Raw genomic sequence first — 20,206 nt, 5'->3', positions numbered from 1 at the left:
TATAGTCCAACTTTCACATCCTACATTACTATTGGAAAAAACAGCCTTGACCAGACGGACCTTTGTTGACAAATTAATGTCTCTGCTTTTTAACGCTGTCTAGCTTTGTCATAACTTTCCTTCCAAAGAGTAAGCGTCTTTTAATTTCATGGCTCCAATCACCACCTGCAGGGATTTTGGAGCCCAGAAAAATAAAGTCTGGCACTATTTCCACAGTTTCCCCATCTATTTGCCATGAAGTGATGGGACCAGATGCCATGATCTTCGTTTTCTGAATGTTGAGCTTTAAGCCTACTTTTTCACTCTCCTCTTTCACTTTTATCAAGAGGCTCTTTAGTTCCTCTTCACTTTCTGCCATAAGGGTGATGTCATCTGCATATCTGAGGTGATTGATATTTCTCCTGGCAATCATGATTCCAACTTGTGCTTCTTCCAGCCCAGTGTTTCTCATGATGTACTCTGCATAGAAGTTAAATAAGCAGGGTGACAATATACAGCCTTGATGGACTCCTTTTCCTATTTGGAACCAGTCTGTTGTTCCATGTCCAGGTCTAACTGTTGCTTCCTGACCTGCATACAGATTTCTCAAGAGGCAGGTCAGGTGGTCTGGTATTCCCATCTCTTTCAGAATCTTCCACAGTGTATTGTGATCCACACAGTCAAAGGCTTTGGCATAGTCAATAAAGCAGAAATAGATGTTTTTCTGGAACTCTCTTGCTTTTTCCATGATCCAGCGATGTTGGCAATTTGATCTTTAGTTCCTCTGCTTTTCTAAAACCAGCTTGAACATCTGGAAGTTCATGGTTCACATACTGCTGAAGCCTGGCTTGGAGAATTTTGAGCATTACTTTACTAGCATGTGAGATGACTGCAATTGTGCGGTAGTTTGAGCATTCTTTGGCATTGCCTTTCTTTGGGACTGGAATGAAAACTAATCTTTTCCAGTCCTGTGGTCACTGCTGAGTTTTCCAAATTTGCTGGCATATTGAGAGCAGCACTTTCACAGCATCATCTTTCAGTATTTGAAATAGCTCAACTGGAATGCCATCACCTCCACTAGCTTTGTTTGTAGTGATGCTTTCTAAGGCCCACTTGACTTCACATTCCAGGATGTCTGGCTCTAGGTGAGTGATCACACCATCGTGATTATCCGGGTCATGAAGATCTTTTTTGTACAGTTCTGTGTATTCTTGCCACCTCTTCTTAATATCTTCTGCTTCTGTTGGGTCCATACCATTTCTGTCCATTATTGAGCCTGTCTTTGCACGAAATGTTCCCTTGGTATCTCTAATTTTCTCGAGGAGATCTCTAGTCTTTCCCATTCTATTGTTTTCCTCTATTTCTTTGCACTGATTGCTGAGGAGGGCTTTCTTATCTCTCCTTGGTATTCTCCGGAACTCTACATTCAGAGGGATAGATCTTCCTTTTCTCCTTTGTTTTCTGCCTCCCTTCTTTTCACAGCTATTTGTAAGGTCTCCTCAGACATCCATTTTGCTTTTTTGCATTTCTTTTTCTTGGGGATGGTCTTGATCCCTGTACAATGTCACAAACTTCCATCCATAGTTCATCAGGCACTCTGTCTGTCAGATCTAGTCCCTTAAATCTATTTCTCACTTCCACTGTATAATCATAAGGGATATGATTTAGGTCATACCTGAATGGTCTAGTGATTTTCCATACTTTCTTCAATTTAAGTCTGAATTTGGCAATAAGGAGTTCATGATCTGAGCCACAGTCCGCTCCCAGTCTCGTTTTTTGCTGACTGTATAGAGCTTCTCATCTTTGGCTGCAAAGAATATAATCAATCTCATTTCAGTGTGGGCCATCTGGTGATGTCCATGTGTAGAGTCTTCTCTTGTGTTGTTGGAAGAGGGTGTTTGCTATGACCAGTGCGCTCTCTTGGCAAAACTGTATTAGCCTTTGCCGTGCTTCATTCCGTACTCCAAGGCCAAATTTGCCTGTTACTCCAGGTGTTTCTTGACTTCCTACTTTTGTATTCCATTCCCCTATAATGAAAAGGACATCTTTTGAGGGTGTTAGTTCTAAAAGGTCTTGTAGGTCTTCATAGAACTGTTCAGCTTCAGCTTCTTCAGCGTTACTGGTTGGGGCATAGACTTGGATTACCATGATATTGAATAGGTTGCCTTGGAAATGACCATATTTTATTCTGTCATTTCAGAGATTGCATCCAAGTACTGCATTTCAGACTCTTTTGTTGACTATGATGGCTACTTCATTTTTTCTAAGGGATTCTTGACCACAGTTGTAGATATAATGTTCATCTGAGTTGAATTCACCCATTCCAGTCCATTTTAGTTTGCTGATTCCTAGAATGTCAATGTTCACTTTTGCTGACCCTTGTGACCTCACAGGTCAGTCTGCCTCCTAGCTTTCACATCTCTACTCTGGTGGTCATTAGCTGCTATTCCCCTTTCAGGAAAGGAAAGAAATGGTCAGAAAGGCAGCTTCACACTAGGCAGCCAAACATTCATCTTCTGACAGAACTAACCAGGATTACCTGCCACCAGGTCAAATCAAATGAGATATGACATGTGATGAGATACCTCCATTAACTACATTAACTACATTCCTCCATTAACTACAATCCATTGAAAATAACAACAATGATAACAATAAACTGTTTACCAAGATATGATTGACATACAGAAAGCTCTACATACTTAACGAATGTAATTTGCTGAGTTTGGGATAAGTACACACTAACACCACATGGACAGAGAAGCCTGGTGGGCCACAGTCTGTGGGCTTGCAAAGAGCCAGGTGACTGAGCAACTAAGTGTGTGTGTGATGCGTGCACACACAAAAAACCATCACTAAGAATCTATGCCATAAGCAGCCATCCTTCCAAACATTTCCTCCTGTCCTCTTTATTTTTTGTGATAAGAACACAACAAAAGACCTACCTCCTGGCACATTTTTCACTGTACAGCATGGTCTCACTATCGGCTCTGCTTTGAACAGTAGATCTCTAGGACATGAAATCTGAGCAGACAAAAAGGCCAAGTGCATTTTCAGACTTTCTCAAAGTCTGCCTTGTTTCTCAAGTCTAGAAATGCACCGTCTGCTCCATCACATCTTGCCATGCTTCCCCACGGCTGACAGTCTGACCAACCCCTGGGTCTCAGGACCCTCATGCCCCACATGCTAACCCTGCTTTGCTGGGAGTAGGCAAAGGGCCCCGCCAAGGGGGTGGCATGTGGCATCCTCAGGGCCCCCGACAGTATCGGACAGCACAGTAGAAAGGTCATGGAGAAAGTAGCTGCCCTGGGGATGTAGCTAGTGGGGAGGAGAGATGAGAAGAAACCAACCGCAGGAGGATCCTTCTCTCCCCGCTCTGTGCATTACTCTGAGCTGCACGAGGGCCCCCGCTTGCACACATTCACAATCCCACACTCCAAGAACACACCTGTCCACAAATCCAGTGCCTCTCTCAGCTCTTGATAAAGTGGTGGCCAGTGCAGTAACAACAGGACCAGCCTTCGGTGTTTTCTTCTCTCACACTTTCCCTTCATCCACACTCTTATCCTTGGGACTCACAAGTAAACTGAGAACAGACAGGTTTCATTTGCTCTCTGCTCCACGGGAGACCCAGGCTAAAACCATCGGTGCCAGAGTGCTTCTAAAAAGCAGGTTCTTAAGAGAAAACTTTGCCGCAGGATTGCTCATCTACTCAAAAGCAGTAGGGGCTCTTCAGAGGAAAGCACCCACAAGCATATATGGAGCTTCTGCGCTGGCCAGGACACTGGTCCTAATTCCCTGTAAGAGACAGTGTTGCCCCAACGCAGCGGAGCCAGATGGGGAGGATTAAAGGTGGAGGCCACGTGGGAACCTCTGTGCACTTCCATGTCCTGGCAGTGACTGTTTGAGGGGAAAATATAACAACTACCGCCTAACAAAGGGAGATAAACTAACCCCTTAGGCTCAAGGTCTGGTCACACCACAAGGCAGTAAATCCAGACGGGAAAACCTAGAAGAGGTAGTAAGGAGAAGGAAGATGAATTTCAGTTTCGGCCTCAGGCCAGCGACAGCTGTGGGCATGGTGGTTTGGATCACTACTCTTTTAGCCCAGGTTTATAGGAGGTACCAACCAGCCCTGAGCTTGAGGAAGGGGAGAGTCCATCACCGGGTTGGAGTCGTAACCTTGACACTATTTAGGGAAGGAGTGAAAGTGCTTTCATCCCCAAAGGAATAAAAGAACCGAGACCCCTATTCTAGCACGCACACCAGAAAGGGAGCCCAGGGGTGTGGGAAGGAGGTGCACGCTGTGGATTTGTGAGACACAAGCTTCCTGAATCATCAAAGTCTTTAGACTATTCTCAGTGATCCCCGCTGGATCAGACACTATCATGACCACCCATGCTCTTGTTGGGATTCTTGAGCTTTGACACACGGGGGTCTACCTGCCCCAAAGCACCGTCCATTATGGTCATAGATGGCCTGTGATCATGACTTCCCGGCTCCCTCAGCATCGGCTGAGAGGTACTGACACAATCAGGTCTTCGTAGCAGTGAAACTCCACCAAAAACTCAACCTAGAGATGAGACTCTCCACCCTTTTCATCCTCAGGGGGACTGATCCAAGCCATGGGCTCTCCTGGCACCTTCCTGGAAATGCCTGCCACTTGCCTTGTGTGGAGCAAGCAGGTCTCATCAGCACCACGCAGTCTGCCTGCAGTGACACTCGAGGACACGGCTGCTGCAGTACCACTTTCTGTCTTGACTAAGACAGCTGGTTTAGAAATCGTTGTGTATCATTAAACTACGATCAGTGAGTAGTCACGTCAGGACTGGTGTCTGTACAAGGCAGGAAGATGTGAAGACACGGGCTTGTGGTGTCTAGAACAGGAAAGCTCCTTGAGGCTGGAGAATGTCAGCATGGGAAACAACTGGAATTCACCGAGATTCACTTTTGAATTTCGGAGATGAGAAAGTTAAAGCTTAAGGCCATCTCTTGCCCTTCCCAGGGTTATAGGGCTTACACAACAGTACAACTCAGACTAGAACTCATGTCTTGGGAGTCTTAAATCAGACTGCTTTCCACTGCACCAGACTATCTGCAGCAAGGGTTGGCTGAATTCCCCACTACTCCCAAGAGGGTGGTTTCTACAAACTGTTTATTTGGCCCCAAAGAAAATATGGACGTCATGTCAGGCCATCACATTAATGAAGATGATTTACACATAACTGAGATTTCTGCATGGACCCAACTCTGAAACAACAATTACAATTACCTTATTCTCCTTGTTACCAACGCAGTTCCATACACAGAATCACACACGTTTTACAGAGTTCATTCACTCACCGTTTCCAACTTTTCCTACAGGAACACATTCAAATTTATGGTACATAAGTCAGTTTTGCATCTGACCATTCCCCAATGCCTCATCATTTCTTGGTAAGCAGTTAAAATTGAATTTCTGGAGCTACAAGCTTGGGTATCCCATACCCTAGGCCATTTTCAGTAATTCCTAAAGCCCAGCTTAATTTTTACACAGTTTGATAGCCTCTGTGCTTGAGATTACTGTGGGGAAATTACTGTTTCAAAGCACCCAAGAGTACCCTAGTGAGTGAAAAAAAAAAATGAATGAAATATTCACAAGTGCCTGACATTCTCCCAGACAGTTATGTTCACAGAGCAGGAATCGGAGTCATTACAGTGTTCTGTGACCTTACATAACACCTACGGACCTCAGTTCTTCCATCCTAAAATGAGGACTTGGAGCAGATAATGTCTGTGGACTGCTTAAACTCTAGCATTTTATGATTCATCATGATTTTCTCCTTCATGTATTTTTCCCATTCTTGTTTCATTGAAGTTCCATCTCCCAAACTCTATTCTGTCTGTTTACAGATCTATTTTTAAGATCACAATACCTTGCTCTTCTCTCAAGAAATATTGAAAATTTTAATTAACTTTGATGAAATATTTTGATATGAGTTGCTGTAGGAAATTAGGCAATTTGCACCACCCTTAGATCACAGATGCATTAGAGTGTGGCAGGTGGGGATTCGGTACACACAGCTTCTCAAATGCAGGACTCTCAAACTTCAGATCATGCTCTCAGCTGTTACATAATGCATGAGAGCATTGTATTAATAGGAGCAACTTGATAAGTCTAACAAAAACAAAAGGAAATGTACCTAATCCTAAGAATACTTGCAATTCAGCTCTATCTTTCATGTGTTGAAATGCTTCTGTGTATCTTGGATTTATACAAAATAGACTGATTGCACTTAATACACTCTCAAAATCTTATTTATCTACCATTACTATTAAAGAGGAAGACAGTAAACAGGCCTATAATAAAAGGACAAGAGAAAAGCAAAAAGAGCAAGGCAAATGGAATTAAAAGGAGTGATTCGCTTGACAGCATTGAACTCTAGCCTCTAGCAAATAAATAAATAATAATAAAAAGAAAGAAAATAAAAAAGGATATACATACTATATAGGTAAGTAAAGCATTAAGACATTTTTTAAATCCTTCTATTATATTTAGACTCTCATGCAAATATAAAATGACCTTAAGCAACTCACTATTTTTGCTTAAAGTTAGGTATCAGAAAGGGCTATTTGCCAAAAAAAATTTGACAAATCAAAGCCTGTAATCTCCCACCTTCCTTTCTGTGCCCTTTCAAATCCTAACTTCTAGATGGCTCGCGATTCTCTTTCACTTTCTAGTTAACAAAATTTGGCTACTTCAGTTGACCCCTTCTGAGGTAATTTCTTCCAATTTTCCCTCTTGAAAATGTTCGGTACTCTAAAGCTGCTCCTCACTTACTCCCTGAGGACACTATTGACGCTTCCTCAGTCCGAATAACTGATCATCACGTGAGATGCCAGGAGAAACGGGCCTGGGACAATGCTACCCTGATGACTGGGGAAAGCTTCTGTCGGCAAACGATGCTCCATGCCCCACACGACAGAAAAAGAAGGCGCTCAGCATCCTGGCAACCTATTTCTGAAATGATGTCAATCCCTGATTTAGACTGATCTTGTTAGAGTTTCCATGTTCCCACTTCAAAGGCTTTATTATAGGAGTGTGCAATAGTCAACCAATCCTCAGATTAACTCCAGGTTTAATGAAACTTGATCTGCCGGTTCTCAGCTCGAGCCTTTGGAGGAAAGAGCCATTACTTTCAATTTCTTGGTCGATCCCATGGTCTTTATTACTCTGATTGTGTGCTAACCTCAGAGAGCAGAACCAACCAAGGGATTGTAGGTAAAGGGAGGTGGATTGGATTTTAATTGAACTTTAATTTACAGAGAAGAAATACTGAAACTGATGCGCAAAAGAAAAGCTGGTTCCTGCAAATGTGAACCTATGACCAGAAGTATTTTAAGTCCCAGAAATGTAAGAGATGGACCTTTCTGGCCATTTTAAGTAGATTTCCTGACGGAAATCAGGGAACAATTGTGCTTTTCTTTTCACCCTTGGAGGCTCCTCTCTTGCACCCTAAACAACACAGGCTCCCTCTTAGGTTTCCTCCTTTTCTCATTCACAGATTGGGGAATCCCAGTCACACCACTTATCAACAGCCCAAAAACTGGCAGAGGGTGGTGTCGATTTCCTAGGTCCCTGTATTCACCCAATAATTCTCTCTGCATTTTTTCCTACCCCTGATTATTCTGCATAACTCCATTTTTAATGCAGATGTGTCTCAAAGTTCTATTCTTGCTCCTACTATTTTCCTGCTTCCTAATCTGACTTTGGCCACCTGATGCGAAGAGCTGACTCACTGGAAAAGACCTTGATGCTGGGCAAGACTGAAGGCAGGAAGAGAAGGGGATGACAGAGGATGAGTTGGTTGGATGGCATCACCGACTCAATGGACATGAGTTTGAGCAAGCTCCGTGAGTTGGTGATGGACAGGGAGGCCTGGCATGCTGCAGTCCATGGGGTCACAAAGAATCAGACACAACTGAGCGACTGAACAACAACTCTGTCTGGACAGTCACTCCGTTGCCACATTTAAGGTCTGATATCGATTCCCAGGCAAATGTCTCTCAAAATCAAACACTCAGACTCCACATCTGCCAAGCTTCCTGGTTATCTTCCTCGTTTTTCTTAAAGGTTGAAAGCATCTTCCCAGCTAGAAAACTCTGAATCTTTTCCCACCTTTTTCTTATCGCCCACATTCAATCTGTCAATGGTTGTTATGAGCCCGCAGGGATGCTCTTTCACTTCGTCCTCATTCTTTCCATACCCCAGACTGATGCCCTAGTTCAGACACTGCCTCCACCCTGACCTGTCTGACCAGGGCCCTGCCAACGCCTGGCCCCTTAGCCCGCATTAGCATCACCGGGAAAGCCTGCCACAAGTGCGGAACCCCAGGCCCCACCCAGACCCACCCCACCGAGTCAGAAGCTGCTGCAGCAGGATTCCCTAGTGCTTCTTCTGCTCATTAACATTCGAGAACACAGCTTCATGCCTGCGCTTCCCCTCTTTCAGCCTCCCCCCGTCCTGGTGCCCCTTTTAAACACGGGAGACTTTCAAGATCCAAAACAGAGGTTGAGCATAAACACGGCTGCAAACAACAGGACCTGGCGCCCCTGAAAAGGCTTTATACTGGAAGCCCTACTGGTTCACTGGGCTGTAAATCTATTCATGTGGGTAAAAAGAAAACTATGTGCTTTTATTGTTGGACCTTGATAATATGCATGTGATATGTGAGAATGCTATTTCCCTTGCCTTTTTCTTGTTTTTATTGTCATTTTTCATGTTTTTGAGTGTTTCCCCTGGATTTTTTTTTACTTTTTACATTTTCTTCCCCATAATATTGAGAACAAATGCATATGCCTAATAAATCTTGCTTTTTAAACTCAGAATTGCAGCACATTTATAACTGAACTGAGACAGAACTGCCATCTCTTTTGGATACGTGACAAAATACAAGTCAATTAAGGAAAGATAGATTATTAAGAAAGAGCATATTTGGAGGCAATTGACTAGACATAAAAGTATGACCTGTAATATTATCTCACATTTTGCATCAAGATAAACTAAAAAATGGAACAAAGATTAAAAGCCAGTATTAAACAGAAGGCTTAGAACGGTAGACTGTGTGTAACCCTGGAAAAATGCAGACCTTTCCAAACACTAGTGTATGAAAACAAAACAAACATCATGAGAAAAGTCAAAAGGCAAACAGTCCATTAAAAAAACATTTGCAACCCACACAACTTTTAAAGATTTCTATAACTAATTTATAATTAACTCCTTTAAATTTATAAGTAAAAAAAAAACAATGACCCAATCAAATATAGGCAAAAGTAGTAAATAGTGAGTTTATGGGGGAAAAAATATAAAAGAATTTCAATATAAAAACAAGATGCTCAAATCCACTCCTAAAAAAAAAAGTGCTTATTAAACTCCTCCCAGCTTCCTTTATTTCATGGATAAGACTGTCAAAATTTGAAAGATGTATCTCTCACTGTTGGTAAAACTATTGAAGAAGTACCATGAAGAATATAAGTGAACATAATTCCTACAAGTAACAATCCTTGATAACTATCAAAATTAGAAACTCAATATCTTTTTAACTCAACATCCCTAGTTCTTGCAATTTATTCTTGAGGTTTCCTTGCTACATGCAAAGTGACAGATTTACATTGTTTGTAAAAGATTAAAGCCACTAAAATAACAGCAGGAAACCAGGAAAATAAACTAGAGTACTTCCATAGCCTTTAGCTTTTAGAAAATACAGAAAATTTCCAAAATGCATATTTTAAGGAAAAAAAAGCAAAATAGGAAACGTGTATAAAGTTTCCTACATGCTACCTTTTGTGTAAAAGGGTGGGAAATAATAATGTACATTTATCTTTGCATAAAAAGCCTTTGGAAGGATATCCATGAAAAACAAATAAAATTGGTTACCTGTGGATGTTGGAGTTTGACTATGAGCTGAGCAGATGGGAAAGATATACAGTATGCTTTTTTGGGCAATTTAAGTACATATATGTATGCATATGTATCCATGATCAGTCGTGTCTGACTCATTGGGACCCCAAGGACTGTAGCCCACCAGTCTCTATCCAACCGGTTTCCCAGGCAAGAATACTGGAGTGCATTCTCATTTCCTCCTCCAGGGGATCTTCCAGACCCAGGGATAAAAGCCGAGTCTCCTATCTCTCCCGCAATTCAGGTGGATGCCTTAGTGCTGTCTCGGGGGAAGCCCCATAAGTACATGTACTGTTCCGTAATTCTACAAAAGCACTTTTCAAAGTCTCCACATTTCTACAGGTTATCGCTCCAACTTCTATACCAGTACTCAACCTAACTCTACTCTTCCTTCCTAGTATCATCTCCTACCACCCAGCCTTGCTGAACTGCGTGCTAATCCCCTGAAATGCTCTGTACATTTTCCAGGTTATTATTTAACGATCATTCTCACTTCGAAATGCCCTTCCATCCCTCCTAACAGTTTAACAAAACATCTTTGTCCCCGCAAAACCATTTTCTCTTCTCCGATTCTTCCCTATTAAAGAAGCTGCCTCCTCTTTGGCACTCTGCTCTGTATTATAATCCGATTGTTCCATTTTCATTATTTAAAACAGGCATTTTACTAACAAAATGTTGGTAACATATCAATGAAGAGTATGAAAATCATAACAAACTAATATTAAACAGGCAAAGAATACTTTCACAGTGCAGTTAATGCTTATGGTAAAATACAACTAGACAGAGTAGAGACGAGCACTGTAGAATCATTTACAGTGACAACACTCTGATCGCATGGCTTTTTAGCTATCGATGAGAACTTAAGCTCTTTAGCTAAGGGTTTCTCTAGCTTCTGGAGAAAGGAATAGCAACCCACTCCAGTATTCTTGCCTGAAGAATTCCATGGACAGAGGAGCCCGGTGGGCTCCAGTCCATGGGGTTGCAAAGAGTAGGGCATGACTGAATGATTAACTTTTTTCACATTTTTTTTTCTCTAGCTGCAAAGAACTTTTAGACTTTAAAATATGCACCCACATAATTTCTTTCACATTTTTATCACTTGTATTGTGACTTTGATTAATTCACTCTTTCCAGTCCCTTTTTTCACTTAGAAACAGTGGAGTGGTTTCTGTGGAAAGCAAAAGGTATTTCTGAGGTCAAGGAGAAAACACAGCATCCTTGCTTCTCAGGATGACATGAGGGATACATATTTCCTAGAAGCTGGCAATGTTTGGGGCTTCCCTGGTAGTTCAGATGGTAAAGAGCCCCTGGGTTGAGAAGATACCCTGGAGAAGGAAATGGCAACCCATTCCAGTACACTTGCCTGGAAAATCCCATGGACAGAGGAACCTGGTGGGCTTCAATCCATGGGGTCGCAAACAGTCGGACACGACAGGGTGGCTTCACTTTTTCTTTCTTTCTTCTTTGGCAATGTTCTGATAGCCTTACAAATTCATAGAGCCTTCCTGTGTTTTATCTTTTTGCTGTGTCCTAATTACCTTGAAGACCCCAAGTCGCTGAAATAATCTCTTAGGCTCACTGATTATAAAGCCGAGGAAATTATATTTTGTTCTCCCTGGCACATTTTTTTTTGCCTATTTCTCCATTTCGCCACCCCAATGCAATTTAAGATTCTTTATCTCTTACACTCATGCAATTTAATAATCCCTGTTAATTAAACTCTTGTACTCTCCCCAACCCAATTCCAAAACACTCTGCCAAATATAAAATCTTTGACCTTGCTTTCAAGCTCCAGGAGCCAGAGATGCCTTTTCTAGCATTTTTTTTTCATCTTTTCCTTCTCTTCTATTATTCATTTAACCAAGCACCGAGGTGGCTTCAAACTAAAAACTATCTGACAATCAATATCACACATCACCACTGAAGACATTTCCAAGACAAGATCACTTGTCTTCTCAGTGATCTCTGAAAAAGCTGGAACTGAAACGACCTTCATGGAAGAGACTCGTTCCCAGTTCCTAGCCAAGTAGTCACCTCATCTCTAGCCTTCACCATCTATCCAAGGGCATCTATAGCTGATTTTTCTTTCCTGGTCAATGGTGTCTTCAAAACCAAACATCTCGTCCTTAGCAATGAAAGTGCCATACAGATGGCAAGACTCCTTAATAAATAATTTTCTAAAACACTTAGTGTTTATGGTATACATAGACTTCATATAATAAATATTAGTTATTATCATTATTTTTGTATTTGAACACTCATGCTATATCCCTTCTAATTTTCATAATAGTTTTCATAAAGATTCCAATTGGCAGAATCTAGTGAAGCAGAGTTCCTTCCTATCAAGAGAAAGAGTGCTTCCTACATGCAGATATCACAATGACTTCTTTCCACATCACGAGCAGTACCTAACCCCACTTTGAGACCTGGAGTAGGTCTGTACTAGACAGGATCTGCAGAGGAAAGAAGCCAATCATGCAGGCTGAGAAATCCCATGGTCTGCTGGCCACAGGCTGGAGACTCAAGGAAGTGGGTGGTGTGGTTCTAAGGATCTGAGAGCTGGGTGGTTGAGGCAGGAGAAAATCAGCATCCCCACTCCATGGTCAGGTGGCATGAGTGAGTTCAGATCTCCTCCAATTTTCCATCCTGTGCAGGCTCTCGAGAGGCTGCCTAAAGCCCGCCTGCTGTGGGGAGTGCCCTGTGCTTTCCTGAGTCTAGCCATTCAGAAGCCCATCTCCCCACAGAACGGGAGGAATGTTTGCAAATGAAGAAACCTACAAGGGATTAATCTTCAAAACAGTAAGTGATCAATCTCACGTAGTTCCATATCCAAAAAATCACCACCAACAATAACAACAAACAACCCAATCAAAAATGGGCAAAAGTTTTAAACAGATATTTTCCCAAAGAAGACATACAGATGGCCAAAAAGCACAGGAAAAGACGATCAGCATCACCAATTATCAGAGAAATGCAAAGCAAAGCTACAAAGATATCACCTCATGCCAGTCAGAATGGCCATCATCTAAAAAGTCCACAAACAATAAATTCTGGAGAGGGTGTGGAGAAAAGGGAATGCTCCTAGATTGTTGGTGGGAATGGAAATTGGTAAGGCCACTATGGTGAACAGTATGGAGGTTCCTTAAAGCCTAAAAATAGAACTATCACATGACCCAGCAATCCCACTCCTGAGCTTATATCTGAAAAAATAATAACAATAATTTGAAAGACACATGCACCCCAGTGTTCATTGCAGCATTATTTACAATAGTGAAGACAAGGAAGCAACCTAAATGCCTACTGACAGGAATGAATAAAGAAAGAAAATGTGGTACATATATACAAAAGAATATTACTCAGGCATGAAAAATGAAATAATGGCATTTGCAGCAATACGTACTGACCTAGAGATTATCTATTATCTACTGTCTATTTTCTCTGAGAAAGGAACATCATATGGTATCATTCATATGTGGAATCTAATTTAAAAAATGATACATATGAATTTATTTAAACTAATATATATAGAAAACAAACTAATGGTTATCAAAGGGGAAATGTGGCGGAGGGATAAATCATGAGTTTAGGATTAACATATACACACTACTATTCATGAGATAGAGAATCAACAAGGACCTAATGTACAGCACGAAGAACTTTACTGAATATTCTGTAATAACCTGTAGGAGAAAAGAATCTGAAGAAGAATGTGTATAACTGAATCACTTTGCTATACGCCTAAAACTAACACAACTTTGTAAATCAATTATGCTCCAATAAATTTTTTTTTTAATGCTGGAAGCAGATGACATCAAAGATTTAAAAAATAAATAAACATAATATCAGAAATTAAAAAAAAGAAAACAAAGAGACAAATGTCAATATTTCACATACATCCAGAAATGAAGTTTAGCCAGCTATCTGGGCACCCCATGGACGAGTCAAGTTGATGCATAAAATTAATCATCACCGGACCTCCCCTTAGTCACTTCTGTATTTGCCCCAGCATCCAGCCACATACAGCAGATGACTTCACAGAGCAGAAGAAATGAAAGTGTCAATTAAATCACCCCATCCCATTTTTCTTCCATTTGAGATGGTGAACCAGTTTTACCATCACAATCCAAGATCTTTCTCTCCAGAAAATAAACTGCCGTTTTCAATTCTGCCCTTCATCGACCCTTGCAAGCTGATTTTTCCTTTTTCAGGAAAGAAAGTTTGAAACGCAGACAAACCTTAAAAACAATCTTTCAAATCTGAAAAAAAAAAAAAAAGAAAAAATCTTTTGAAAAGGATTGTTTTGAGAGAGGTGGATGCCAGTGGTACTCTGGTAAGATACAGCAAAATGTGAGGGCATCCTCTTTTTCGACTTGCCCAGGGAGGTAGATTTTAATTTGCTGAAAGAAAATCCATAGCAAGTCAGTCTGAGTCAGTGCCATGCTGCTCCCCTCAGTCTGCAGACTGAGCGGCTGATACCTCTCCTGCAGCTCCATCATTGTGAAAAGAAATTTCAATTCCAGCCTCGGCAGGAGCAGGGAAACTCAGTTTGGAAGTTTCCATCTTTCCATACAAAAAAAAAAAGCAAATTCTTTACAAAGAATCAGATTTTGATTTCTCATTAGAGGGGGGCTCTCTTCTGATAATTCTACAATGCAGAATGAAAGCTCCATACGGTTTAACTCTTAGACACATACACAAAAGATTTTTGTCTCTTTAAAGAAAGTACCTCATAAGATGCAGAAAGGATGTTTTTCCCTTCCTATTGCTAAATGTTTTATTTTCCCCATAAGCCTTGTTTTCCCCTTACCTCCATTTCTGAGCTGATTTTCACTGTGAGAATAGAAAAAAAAAAAAGTTTCTCGAAGCCGACCAAGAGGCTTAGCACCTATACGACTTATTCAAACAGGTGTGCCTAACCTCACAGTATAGGAGAAAAGGCATTATGACTTATTGCCAGTGAAAATTTAACCCTATGTCAAATGTCTCAAAAATAAGGATGCTCCCCTGCAGCCACTTTCACCTTGTGAAGGAAGCTTTATTTGGTATTTTTCATTACAATGGGGGCACGTGGTGAATTTCATACTCAAAAAGGACCAAAAAAAAAAAAGTCACTGCTGGTTACCAGAAAGCACTGAATTGCTTAGTGCACTCAGCTGTCTCACGTGTGGGAGAATAGTCTTCCTTTTATTTTTATTGCACAGAATTCAGAATTGAATAGATCTATGAACAAACTGTTTGTACCCTAATCAATGGCTCACTTATGGGTTTGTTGAGGAAAATGAGTGCTTAGAAATGAAATATTAAAGCCAGGGGACTTCCCGAAGACCTCCAAGTTCATAGGAGAAAACTGCTGGGCAAAGTTAAGACACACACACACACAAAATACTGTTCATCCTCTTGACTTACAAACAATGACAGCATTTTTTCCCAGATAGGTCTCCTGGATATCACCTTAAACAGCATCAAAACTGTTTTAAAGGCTCTGCAAAATCACTTCATTTTTCTTCCTGAACAATTCCCATGGCTGGCTCACTCCTGCACAATACTATTCACTGAGAAACTTCAGACTGGGTCAGGCCTTTTTTTTTTTTTTTTCCTTTCCCTAACACTGTATACAGAGAAGGAAATGGCAACCCACTCCAGTACTCTTGCCTGGAAAATTCCATGGATGGAGGAGCCTGGTAGGCTGCAGCCCATGGGGTCGCTAAGAGTCAGGCACGACTGAGCAACTTCATTCACTTTTCACTTTCATGCATTGGAGAAGGAAATGGCAACCCACTCCAGTATTCTTGCCTGGAGAATCCCAGGGACAGAGGAGCCTAGTGGGCTGCCATCTAGGGGGTCGCACAAAGTGAGACAGGACTGAAGCAACAGCAGCAGCAGCAACATTGTATAAGGTAAGAGCTTTCTTGTTGCCCCACAATTTGCAAACAGGTTCCATATGAGTTCAACTGGAAGTTTTCTTCCTATAGGTGCCTGGATTGGGTCAGCTCTAATGACCAAAGTGTGTGCAATGGTTTGATGTGTCACTTACACATAATTACATGTCTAGACAACATGCCAGAGCAAACTCTTGCCCAGCAGTTGGGAGGAGCAGAATGCAGAGGGCAACTCAAAGGCGGGCTGAGGTGTGAGTCCATATGATGAGGGATGGTCATCAGTTCCAAGCTGGTGCAATCATGAGATGGGAAAGGAAGTTCAAAGCCAGAAGCTGGTGTGGAGGGAACCTCCTCTTTGAACAGACTGACAACAGACTTGGAGTTCATGAGCGCATGTGGGTGAAATTAGCAGAGGTTGACCGGGATGAGAGGTCTGGGATCTTGGACAGCGAGAAATCCCTGAATCTGACGCAGTGGGGTCTGCCTGGTAGCAGCACTCATGCCTTTGGTCTGGCCCAGCTGCCCTAGGTGCCTGATCCTCTGAAACGGGTCCTGCCAGCAGCAACCATGTCAACTAGGCACCATCCTTTCTTGAATGGATATGGTAGTGTTCAAAGCTATACCCTCCATATCTAGGAAAGACATGGTTCAATCACCCACAACAGCAACACGCAATCAAGAAACACGTCTACACAACCCACTGAAAATCACCTTCAATAGTCAGTGAGTAACTGAAGCTGGGGCCATGTAAATAAGGCTGATCGTTTAATGTTTATGACACGTTACGTTTTACAATCCATCCAAAGCAAGCATTACTCCATGAGTGAATGGCCATTTGAATTTTTTATTGTCCACCAAAGAGTACTTCTGACAGAGTTCTGTGACAGTGATCCGCCAAAAACACTATTTGGCAGCCGACAGCAAAGCGTCTGTGGTTTCCCAAACCTCCCTTCTCTGTCTCTCAGGAGCTTAGTGCGTGATACTTATGAACTCTCTGTTACAATATTCCACCTGATAATACCAGCAATTATTACATCCAATACGACGCAAATGACTCTTAGATAACACATGGCAAACGGCGGACCTGACAGTGTTTGTGAGCAAAATCAAAGCTTTACTGTCTTATTGATCAGTATTTAAATGTGCAATTGTACTCTTTAGGGAAGAAATCTTAATGGATGTCCGGCTGTCCATCAGAATGTGAACCATCAAGCGATGCTTCAATAAAACAACTCTGCAGAACACACACACATCATTTCCTGATCCCCACAGCATCAATTGAGTGTCCTCCGATGCTCAGTTTTAAATGGGACTTAGGCGAGAAAATGTTCATGAGTAGGTTTATTTTATTTCGTGTTTGTGCAAATTAACCTTCCATAGGAAGCATCTGCTGTTGGTGCAATTAAAGCCATTGGAAATGTCCTTTATTCAGAAGAGAGCATTGAGTCCCTTCACCTCACTGCTTTGTTTTTCCAGCTCCCCAAGCCAAGTACTTCTGTGTGTGTTCTCAAAATAGGCCAATGTCTTTGTCTGCTCCTATTGAGCTTTTCTGTCTAGAATCAATGGTCTAAGACATTAGTAATAATGGTGCTTCTGGAATCTCGGTGGTACCAGACTTGGAGCTATTGGCACAGCATTCTGTTCTATCAAAATAACTTTTTTTTTTTTTTTGGTAAAGTAAGCTCTTTGAAAACGGAGTAAGGAAAGCATTTCTCTAATGCACATAACAGAATTACAGCACACACACAAAAAAGGTTGTATTTAAAATTGCCCATAAAATTGATGGTAGGTTTTAACTTTATGGATGATGAAAATGAGACATAGAAATATAAGCTAATATCCAATTCATAGATGTACACAAATGCTCATCTATAGCACATCATCAGTTTCAAAGTGAGTGATTTCATTGCTATAGAGTTCCAGTGATTCAATACAGAGCTGCATGTGTACGTGCTAAGTCACTTCAGACATGTCTGACTCTGTGCAACCCTAGGATTGTAGCCTGCCAGGCTCCTCTGTCCATGGGATTCTCCAGGCAAGAATATGTAATAGGTTCCCATGCCATCCTCCAGGGGATCTTCCTGACTCAGGGATCAAACCCACGTCTCTTACATCTACCTGCATTGGCAGGCGGGTTCTTTAGCCCCACCACCACCTGGGAAGCCCATAGAGCTGCAAACCAACACAAATACAGAACCTCCATAAACATCAAGGGGAAACAAAAGGATCATTGCCAGCATCTACCAAGATAACTGATCTATACAATTACTCAATGAACAGTCAATATGATTAGTTATAATTCAATAGTTATAAAAATGTGTTACATAATTTTGTTCTAAGAAACTAAAAGAAAAAAAGACATTCTGCTAAACAATGAAGACACCTGGAGTGTCTCCAGCCGCACCTGCACACTTGGTGGAAAATCTCACTGATTACAGGTGGGCACAGTTATTTGTCAGGTAGGAGAAGGCTGTCTTTCTAACTGGCTTCAGCCATCATTTTCCTCTGGTAGAGTTTGTCGTGATAAGCATCATAATGGCTTCCTCTGGACAGACTGAACTTAATATTCACTTAGCATCCCACTTTTATTCTTTACCCTCATGTCTTTGCATTTGACCCACTGTATCCTGCCTCTTGCATGGACAGCTACCACCCACCGAGACTCTTTTACCCTCTGCCCATCTACGGAGCCACAAACACTGCAATTTATGTTGTTCCCATATAGCACACATTCACTTGTCATATAGTAATGGTTAAAATGTAGCCATATCTTATTTTCTAGATAAGGAATCAAAGGTATAGGGATTGATTGTAAGTCACATAAGTACTTGGTGTTACACCTGGTACTCACATGATCTCACCTTTGCCAAATACATCACATGTTGTGTACCTATTTTATGTACTTGCATGTACATACGTTACTGTCTATATTCACGCATGCTAAGTCGCTTCAGTCATGTCTAACTCTCTGCAACTCTTTGAGTTGTAGCCCCCCAGGCTTCCCTGTCCATGGGATTCTCCAGGAAAGAATACTGGAGTGGGCTGCCGTGCCCTCCTTCAGGGATCCTCCCGACCCAGGGACTGAACCCACATCTCTTATGTCTCCTGCACTGGCAGCAGGGCTCTGTACCACTAGCACCACCTGTTTAAGGATGGCAGTGGGGGAATCTCAGAGCAGAAGCAGGAGCCGTTGGGCAGCGACAGGGAAAGTGTTCACTGTCTTGCCCATGAAGCCATCATGGCCCAGCGGACCTAATTCAGCAAGAGATCGCTGTGCAGAACCCGCTGGTCTGGGAGCGGCTGGAGCTCTCTGTCCTACACAGAGAGTGTGCAGAGGATGACAACATCTGTCAACAGAAGGTCAAGGACAGCCACAGAAATACTCCTACATCCGCAAGACCAGGGCGGGTGGAAACTGCTTCTATCGCGCTTTCGGACTCTCCCACTTGGAGGGCGTTGCTGGATGACAGCAAGGAATCGCAGCAGTTCAAGGCTGTGTCTGACAAGAGCCAAGACCTAGTGTCCCAGGGCTTCCCTGAGCTCACAACTGAGGATTTCCACCACACGTTCATGGACCTGAACGAGTGGGTGGAGAAGCAGCCTCAGCGGCCAACCTCCTGGCCTCCTTCAATGACCAGAGCACCGTGGACCACCTAGTGATCTACCTGCGGCTGCTCCCCTCGGGCGACCTGCAGCAGAACAGCAAATTCTTGGAGCACTGCATCGAGCGTGGGTGGACCATCAGGGAACTCTGCCAGCAAGAGGTGGAGCCCGCGTGCTAGGGGGGCGGTCGCATTCTCATACTGGCTCTGGCCCAGACGTTCAGTGTCTCCAGCTGGGTGGAGGGCATGGATCGCGGCAAGGGCGGCACCATGCCCCTCGAGGGCTCCAGCCCAAGGTCTGCCTTCTCTGCTGACCTGGACACCAGGACACCCTCTACAAATAGGGCTGCCCTCCTCTCTGCCAGGCACTAGCATACAGAGGCGATTTTGTGGTCGTAAATGGTCACATTTCACTGCCCCACCCCCTTCCCTGTCACACGACCTTGCGTGTTTTATTAAAGGGGACGCTGGTGGTGATTTTAAAAAAGCACAAGCACATTCATCAGTTCAGTTCAGTTCAGTCGCTCAGTCGTGTCCGACTTTTTGTGACCCCATGAATCGCAGCACGCCAGGCCTCCCTGTCCATCACCATCTCCCAGAGTTCACTCAAACTCACGTCCATCAAGTCCGTGATGCCATCCAGCCATCTCATCCTCTGTCGTCCCCTTCTCCTCCTGCCCCCAATCCCTCCCAGCATCAGAGTCTTTTCCAATGAGTCAACTCTTTGCATGAGGTGTCCAAAGTACTGGAGTTTCAGCTTTAGCATCATTCCTTCCAAACACCACCCAGGAATGATCTCCTTTAGG

At 42.6% G+C, this 20,206-nt stretch overlaps 1 pseudogene; it reads left to right on the top strand.

Moving 5' to 3' along the window:
• Nucleotides 1-12,394: 12,394 nt before the first annotated feature.
• Nucleotides 12,395-19,772, top strand: LOC138078559 (ubiquitin thioesterase OTUB1-like; annotated as a pseudogene).
• The last annotated feature ends 434 nt before the right edge of the window (nucleotides 19,773-20,206 follow it).

The sequence above is a fragment of the Capricornis sumatraensis genome, chromosome 4 (assembly GCF_032405125.1).
Source record: "Capricornis sumatraensis isolate serow.1 chromosome 4, serow.2, whole genome shotgun sequence".
NCBI classification, from domain to species: Eukaryota; Metazoa; Chordata; class Mammalia; order Artiodactyla; family Bovidae; genus Capricornis; species Capricornis sumatraensis.
This window is presented reverse-complemented; position numbering and strand designations above follow the sequence as displayed.